General features: G+C 47.6%; 1 long non-coding RNA gene across 1 annotated transcript; it reads left to right on the forward strand.

The window, feature by feature from the left end:
* Nucleotides 1–2,874: 2,874 nt before the first annotated feature.
* LOC127295561 (uncharacterized) lies at nt 2,875–4,651 on the forward strand. The gene is made up of 4 exons (XR_007847915.2): nt 2,875–3,226; nt 3,317–3,589; nt 3,704–3,798; nt 4,269–4,651. It is a non-coding gene; the product is annotated as an uncharacterized lncRNA (long non-coding RNA).
* The last annotated feature ends 3,969 nt before the right edge of the window (nt 4,652–8,620 follow it).

The raw sequence follows: 8,620 nt of genomic DNA on the forward strand, positions 1-8,620 counted from the left end.
TTATGCTAGCAAAACTCTTGATGCTGCTCAAAGAAATTATGCTACAACGGAAAAAGAATTATTAGATGTAGTGTTTGCTTGTGACAAGTTTAGATCCTATATTGTTGATTCAAAAGTCACAATTCATACTGATCATGCTGCAATTAGGTACCTTATGAAAAAGAAAGATGCTAAGCCTAGGCTTATTAGATGGGTACTTCTTTTGCAAGAATTTGATTTTCGTATTATAGATAGGAAAGGTGCTGATAATCCTGTTGCTGATAATTTGTCTAGATTGGAAAATATTGCTTATGATCCTGTTCCTGTTAATGATAGTTTTCCAAATGAACAATTGGCTGTAATAAAGGTGAGCTCGCGAGATAGTCCTTGGTATGCTGATTATGCTAACTTTATTGTTTCCAAGTACTTGCCTCCAACCTTTTCAGCTCAGCAAAGGAGGAAATTCTTTTATGACTTGAGGCATTATTTTTGGGATGACCCACACTTATATAAAGAAGGAGTGGATGGTATTATGCGAAGATGTGTTCCGAATATGAACAACAAGAGACACTGAGTAAGTGTCATGGTAGTGCTTATGGAGGACATCACGCCGGAGATAGAACTGCGCAAAAGGTTCTACAATCAGGTTTCTATTGGCCAACTCTCTTCAAAGATGCAAGAAAGTTTATTTTATCTTGTGATGAATGTCAAAGGGTTGGTAATATCTCCAGACGCAATGAAATGCCTATGAATTATACTCTTGTTATTGAACCATTCAATTGTTGGGGATTTGACTTCATGGGTCCTTTCCCTTCTACAGAAGGTAACACTCATATACTTGTCGCTGTTGATTATGTTACTAAATGGGTGGAAGCCATACCCACAAGAAGTGCTGATGGTGAGACCTCTTTAAGAATGCTTTTAGATATTATTTTTCCTAGGTTTGGAGTACCTAGATATATTATGACTGATGGAGGTTCTCATTTTATTCATGGTGGTTTTAGAAAAACTCTTGCTAAATATGGTATTAATCATAGGATTGCTTCCGCTTATCATCCTCAAACTAGCGGGCAAGTAGAATTATCAAATAGAGAGATTAAATATATTTTGGGAAAGACTGTTAATAAATCTAGAAAGAACTGGGCTAGTAAATTGAAGGAAGCACTATGGGCTTATAGAACTGCTTATAAAAATCCTATGGGTATGTCACCTTACAAAATGGTTTATGGGAAAGCTTGTCATTTACCTTTAGAACTAGAGCACAAAGCTTATTGGGCTGTAAGAGAACTTAATAAAGATCCTAAACTGGCTGGTAAGAAGAGATTGCTACAATTGAGTTCTTTAGATGAATGGAGAAGTGAAGCATATGAAAATGCTAAACTCTTTAAAGAGAAAGTTAAGAAATGGCATGATAGAAGAATTATCAAAAGAGAATTTAATGTTGGAGATAAAGTCCTGTTGTATCGGTCTCGTCTCAGATTTTTTGCAGGGAAATTGCTCTCAAAATGGGAAGGACCATATGTCATTGTGGAGGTGTATCGTTCAGGGGCAATTAAAATTAGTTCTCTGCAAGGTGATGCCACACAAGTAGTTAATGGACAAAGGCTCAAGCATTATATCTCTGGTGATTCTTATAATGAAGATGTTGATGTTATCCAAGTGGTGACTCCGGAAGCTTTCATCAAAGGTCAAATTGACAGTTCTGCAGAGTTCGACTTTGAATAGGTAACAGTACTAGTAATAAAAAGTCCGCGTTTAACTTTACGAACAATGTTTTTGCTATTTTCGGAAAATATGAAAAATTACGAGATCGAAACGGAAAGGAGGAGACGCACGAGGGCGTGCCCCCATAGGCCGGCGCGGGCCCCAGCCTGGCCGCGCCGCCCTATGAGGACGGCGCCTCGTTGTCCCTCTCCGACTCTGGTTCGACCTGGTACTTTCCTTCTGTCGTGAAAATTTCTGTTATATAATCTCCCGGACCCCTGGAGGTCCGTATATCGTTTTCTAGTCGTGTTTTGTTTCGTGCTGTTTTCTGCCAGGATCCGTTTTTGATCTAGAAGCACCATGGTCTCCAACAACAAGGACAAGGAGCCTTTGAAGGAGGATATTCAAGACCTGATTTGAAGAAAGAAGTCGAGAGCGAGGATGAAGGAGAAGTTGAGGAAGTTCCGCGAGTATACCCGCGTGCCACCGTCGCAAGCATCGGAGTGGTGGCAAATCCGTTCAACACCAAGAAAAGCGCACGGATTAACACCGGAGGAGGAGTCCCACGTCATTACCTAGCTCCAAGGACATCTCTGTAACAGCCCCGGATATACACCTATTAGATTTGTTTGTTCTTTTCTTTTGTGCATCATCATGACATCATGCATCATATCATGCACATGATTTTAACAAAATAAAAACTATTTTAAATAAAAACTAATTCGGTTGTCCTCTCATATGGGTTTTTATATTAAACCCTCCTTTTATCTTTTCTTCTTCCCTCAAACCCCAAACTCCAAAACTATGAAATAAATAAATCTATTTCAAATGTTTCCATTTTGAAATTAAATTCTTGTCTGGTTTGTTTTCAAATTTGTTTCCAACCAGTTTTAAAATCAAAGAGGAAACGTATTTTCGAAATAAAAATAAAACCTAAACCTCCTCTTCTCCCCTGGGCCATCTCCCTCTCTCTGGCCGTCTCTCCTCTCTCCTTTCTCTTCCTCCCCGGCGGCCCAGCTTCTTTCCCCTCCGGCCCACCTCCTTCTCTCTGGCAGCCCACGTACCGGTTCAGTGGAGACTGATCTCCCCCTCGTCGTCTTGTGGCACGCCACGAGCGTGAACCCTCCTGTGCCCGATGACATCGCCATGGCTCTGGACCACGTCGCTTTTCACCTGCTCCCTTCCCTCTCTGCCTTATCTCTGGACGCGGAGGCCGCTCCTCCACGCAAATCCCCACCTGCTCCTCCTTATCTCCTCCTTCCCCTTTTCTTCTTCCTCTCCAAGCCAGGAACGAGTGAGGCGAAACTCCACAGTACCATGCCTCCTCACCGTCGAGCGACCATCTCCGGCCGCCCCTAGCGATGCCGCCACCACCAATCGACGCCCCTCGTCGTCCTCGACCTCCTGGCGCAAGGAATCGGTCCGGGAGGTCTTCATCGCGTCGCCATCGACCTCGATACCCGCCACGGGCACCGGCGAATTTCTCCGATTCCGGCGACGCCCGTCCTCCTACGGCCAAACCGAACCCTCCTCGAGCCTCCTGGTAACCCCGCGCACCTCTCAGACATAGTCTAGCCTCCCCTTGCTTCTGATTTGGCTCTTCCCAATGGTGACCGCCTCCTTCCGTCCGCAGATCCTCGCCGCCGGCGACCTCCGGTGATCCCCTGTGCCTGGCGCCGCCTTCTTCCTGTCCGCGCCGACGAGGCGCATCCGAGGAGCCCGTGCGCGCATCCTGGGGCGCCCTGCAACGCCCGCTCGCCCCATGCCGTCCTCGCGGTGGTGACCGCCGCCCCGCGCTGGAAACCCCTGTCGAACAGCTTCAGTGCGCCCAGCACGCTTCGCCACGCTGGCAGCCACGTGGCCAGCGGGCCCCACTCGTCAGCGACACCGGCTAGGGCCTGGCTCGGTGAGAACGCCCCTCAGATCTAGATCTGGTTGCTTTTGCAACCAGCCCCCTGCTTGTTCTGTGATCTAAACCGGCACCCTTGTCTCTGAACCTTTCCTGGAAAACCCCCTGCAGTTTCCAGATCCAACCCGGGGTCCCTCCTCTGGCGAGTCAGCGCCCAGTCAGCAGCCGGACCCGCGCGTCAGTGACCTGGGCTTGCGCTCTCTTCGGTGAGAAAAGTCTCACCCGTTTTCTGTAACTCTGTGAGAAAACTTGTAAAATCAATAACTTTTAATCTGTAACTCGAAATAAAAAGTGTTCTATATGAAAATTGATCAGAAAAATATGCTGAACATGAATATGCCATCCATATGCTTGTTTGCATCTCGCATCATGTCACGCGTTGATAGTTATGCATGTTCACCTCACATATATGCGGAGTATTTCGGATATCCACTTAAGATTTCCCCGCTCCGTTTAATATTGAAGTAGCTCATCCCTGCCATGTTTGCTATGCTAATCCATCCTTAAATTTGCCGGTAGAAAATGCAACTCCAACCTAATTTGCTTGTCCGGGGTTCCGACTCCGATTAAATTGGATAAGTTGCATTGCACCATATCTGTCATGTCATGCATATCATCTTGATCATGCCGGTTCTTTATCCGTAGTAGTAAGACTTGCATACGTTGTGTGTTCCAGCATTTGCTTCTTCCCGGATAGGATCGCGAAGTGGTGTTGTGAGATACGACGAGTTCTTCGACAAGTTCTTCTGCAGCTTTTCACAGGCGAGCCCACCCCTTCACCTATTTTACTTTTACATGCTCTTTTGATCTATTGCTATCCTTATGTTGCGATTCTGTTGTGTCACGTGTCCTATCCACCTGTTACCTATATGTCCGAGATACACCTCCTCGCCCTACCTATTGTTTGTTGTTTGCCAGCTTTGCGAGTCGTAGGCGAGTTTAGGGTCTTGTTGATATCTCGAGATGTTCGGGATATCTTGTTGGAAGGTTATCACATGCTATATCTTTTGTTGGAGATAATCACACTTTACTTTATTGTTAACAACTAAAATTGTAAGCAGAGGCATCGTGAGCCCCTTTGCGAAAGCATCTAACTTTGACTTGCTAATGTCCCCTAGGACCCGAGTTCTTGTTATCTGTTCCGAGATTGAGCGCTCTACCCGTACGTGGGGGAGTGGGACCCCCATCACCCACTACCTTTCCTCGAGTCTGTTTATTGGGAGCCACAACCTTGGTTTTATTTGCCCATATGCACGATGCACGATTTACTTCCTGTTGCCTTCGGGTGTTTATTACTGTACTGTACTCATAACGCGGATAGACTTATCTTGTGCCTGGTCGTAAGTGCACTTTGGACTATGTCGCAAACCTCTCGGGTCCGTATCGAGATGCAGTAGGACTTCGTCACGGGTAGCTTAGTTGGGTGGCTCCCATTAAACTTTCTCTTGCATTGGGAACGGTCTTGTTGTGAGACTCCACCCGTAGTAAGTGGGTTCGAGCATGCGTATGGTTACATTTGGGCAACCTGCAGGTGTACATCTTATCGATAAGCCGTGTCCGCGGTTATGGACGACTTGGAATTGTATAGCTTGATCATAGAACAACTTACACCTTATTTCCTGTTGTTAATAAATTGCTAATAAAACCCTTTCAAAAGTGTGTGTGCCTTTGCAATACCTCTTGGCGAAGGGGGATCGCATTGGCTGGGTTATGTTTGTGTAGTATTTATCTGTTACCTTGTGCGCTCTCTTATCTCCTCTAAGTAGACGGAAGTTGTAGCGTGTCTCTATTGGATAGTAGCTTTGCTGCCGCTAAACTCCACATATAGCCGGGTGAAGTTTATACCGCCCACCAGCGAGCATAGCTGGTCTTGTCTCGCAAGTACGTGCCAATGGTACTTACCCTCGCCTTCCTTTCTTTTTGTCTCCTCCCCGTTTTGTCGGCACCCGATGGCCCGACTTTGACAGTACGAGATGACGACGTTAGCAAGGTTACCCTTAGGCTTGGCACAGGCGGGGTTATGAATGCCGCTGGTTATCTTCAGGACTCTTAGTCCAATTTGTATCTTGTCCGTACTCGGACGTATTTGATCTTCTGTATGATTTGGATCTTTGTATGTATCTATTTGTATCTTGACTCGTTGGAGTCGTTGTTGTAATATATCTGTATCTTGTGGGCTCTATTGTAATCCTGTTGTAATGTTACCGCTCGTGTTAATTCCTCTGGCATCACGTGTGTGATTCGTCGCGCACGTCGTGTCGGAGGGCGTCTCTGAATCGATATCATGCGGATTTCGGCGGGATCGCTGGAATCCTCATGGTACCGGTTCCGGGGCGTCACAAGTTGGTATCAGAGCTCAGGTTGACGGTACCCCACTAGTCCAGCCTGTAGGATAACCTTGCCAACTGACGTTGTTGTGTCTAGTGTCAAAAACTATTTTCTAAAATTCGTTGGATAGATCTGATTAGATCTGATTTTTCTCCTTATCTATATTCTTTCTCCTCTTACCTTTGCGAGTTTTGAGTCTTCTCTCTTATCTGAGTTTTTCGAGTCTTAGGTTTCGACGTGGGTTGGACGATCTTTGCCCCTCACCTATTAGGTCCGATCTTCGGAGGTCCCGGCAGAAGCGCATCATCGACAGCGGAATAACGACTTCTTGTTAGTGGTGTCGCCGATCTACGTGGAGCAAGAACTCTTGTTAGTGGTGTCGAGAAGACCAACAGTTCGTCAGAAGAAGGTTCCACCTCAAGGTCGGGTGAAGATCAACGATGCGCCAGAAGATCCGCTAGTTCACCTCTCTCCCCCGTACCATGGCGTGGAACCTCGGGGCGAGGTTCCTTGTTAGTGGTGTCGATTGTAACGGCCCCGGATATACCCCTATTAGATTTGTTTGTTCTTTTTCTTTTGGGCATCATCATGACATCATGCATCATATCATGCACATGATTTTAACAAAATAAAAACTATTTTAAATAAAAACTAATTCGGTTGGCCTCTCATATGGGTTTTTATATTAAACCCTCCTTTTATCTTTTCTTCTTCCCTCAAACCCCAAACTCCAAAACTATGAAATAAATAAATCTATTTCAAATGTTTCCATTTTGAAATTAAATTCTTGTCTGGTTTGTTTTCAAATTTGTTTCCAACCAGTTTTAAAATCAAAGAGGAAACATATTTTCGAAATAAAAATAAAACCTAAACCTCCTCTTCTCCCCTGGGCCATCTCCCTCTCTCTGGCCGTCTCTCCTCTCTCCTTTCTCTTCCTCCCCGGCGGCCCAGCTTCTTTCCCCTCTGGCCCACCTCCTTCTCTCTGGCAGCCCACGTACCGGTTCAGTGGAGACCGATCTCCCCCTCGTCGTCTTGTGGCACGCCACGAGCGTGAACCCTCCTGTGCCCGATGCCATCGCCATGGCTCTGTACCACGTCGCTTTTCACCTGCTCCCTTCCCTCTCTGCCTTATCTCTGGACGCGGAGGCCGCTCCTCCACGCAAATCCCCACCTGCTCCTCCTTATCTCCTCCTTCCCCTTTTCTTCTTCCTCTCCAAGCCAGGAACGAGTGAGGCGAAACTCCACAGTACCATGCCTCCTCACCGTCGAGCGACCATCTCCGGCCGGCCCTAGCGATGCCGCCACCACCAATCGATGCCCCTCGTCGTCCTCGACCTCCTGGCGCAAGGAATCGGTCCGGGAGGTCTTCATCGCGTCGCCATCGACCTCGATACCCGCCACGGGCACCGGCGAATTTCTCCGATTCCGGCGACGCCGTCCTCCTACGGCCAGCCGAACCCTCCTCGAGCCTCCTGGTAACCCCGCGCACCTCTCGGACATAGTCTAGCCTCCCCTTGCTTACGATTTGGCTCTTCCCGTGGTGACCGCCTCCTTCCGTCATGAGATCCTCGCCGCCGGCGACCTCCGTGATCCCCTGTGCACTGGCGCCGCCTTCTTCTGTCCGCGCCGACGAGGCGCATCCGAGGAGCCCGTGCGCGCATCCTGGGGCACCTGCAATGCCCGCTCGCCCCATGCCGTCCTCGCGGTGGTGACCGCCGCCCCGCGCCGAAACCCCTGTCGAACAGCCTTCGGTGCGCCCAAGACGCTTCGCCATCTTTGGCGACCACGTGGCCGGCGGGCCCCACTCGTCGGCGACACCGGCTAGGGCCGGCTCGGTGAGAACGCCCCTCGGATCTAGATCCGGTTGCTTTTGCAACCAGCCTGCTTGTTCTGTGATCTAAACCGGCGCCCTTGTCTACGAACCTTTCCTGGAAAACCCCTGCGGTTTCAGATCCAACCCGGGTCCCTCCTCTGGCGAGTCCTTGATCGGCGGCCGGACCCGCGCGTCAGTGACCTGGGCTTGCGCTCTCTTCGGTGAGAAAAGTCTCACCCGTTTTCTGTATTTTGTGAAATTCCAGGAAATGCTTTAAACTTGTAAAATCAATAACTTTTAATCTGTAACTCGAAATAAAAAGTGTTCTATATGAAAATTGATCAGAAAAATATGTTGAACATGAATATGCCATCCATATGCTTGTTTGCATCTCGCATCATGTCACGCGTTGATAGTTATGCATGTTCACCTCACATATATGCGGAGTATTTCGGATATCCACCTAAGATTTCCCCGCTCCGTTTAATATTGAAGTAGCTCATCCCTGCCATGTTTGCTATGCTAATCCATCCTTAAATTTGCCGGTAGAAAATGCAACTCCAACCTAATTTGCTTGTCCGGGGTTCCGACTCCGATTAAATTGGATAAGTTGCATTGCACCATATCTGTCATGTCATGCATATCATCTTGATCATGCCGGTTCTTTATCCGTAGTAGTAAGACTTGCATACGTTGTGTGTTCCAGCATTTGCTTCTTCCCGGATAGGATCGCGAAGTGGTGTTGTGAGATACGACGAGTTCTTCGACAAGTTCTTCTGCAGCTTTTCACAGGCGAGCCCACCCCTTCACCTATTTTACTTTTACATGCTCTTTTGATCTATTGCTATCCTTATGTTGCGATTCTGTTGTGTCACGTGTCCTATCCA

Source organism: Lolium perenne, chromosome 4 (assembly GCF_019359855.2).
Source record: "Lolium perenne isolate Kyuss_39 chromosome 4, Kyuss_2.0, whole genome shotgun sequence".
Lineage (NCBI taxonomy): Eukaryota > Viridiplantae > Streptophyta > Magnoliopsida > Poales > Poaceae > Lolium > Lolium perenne.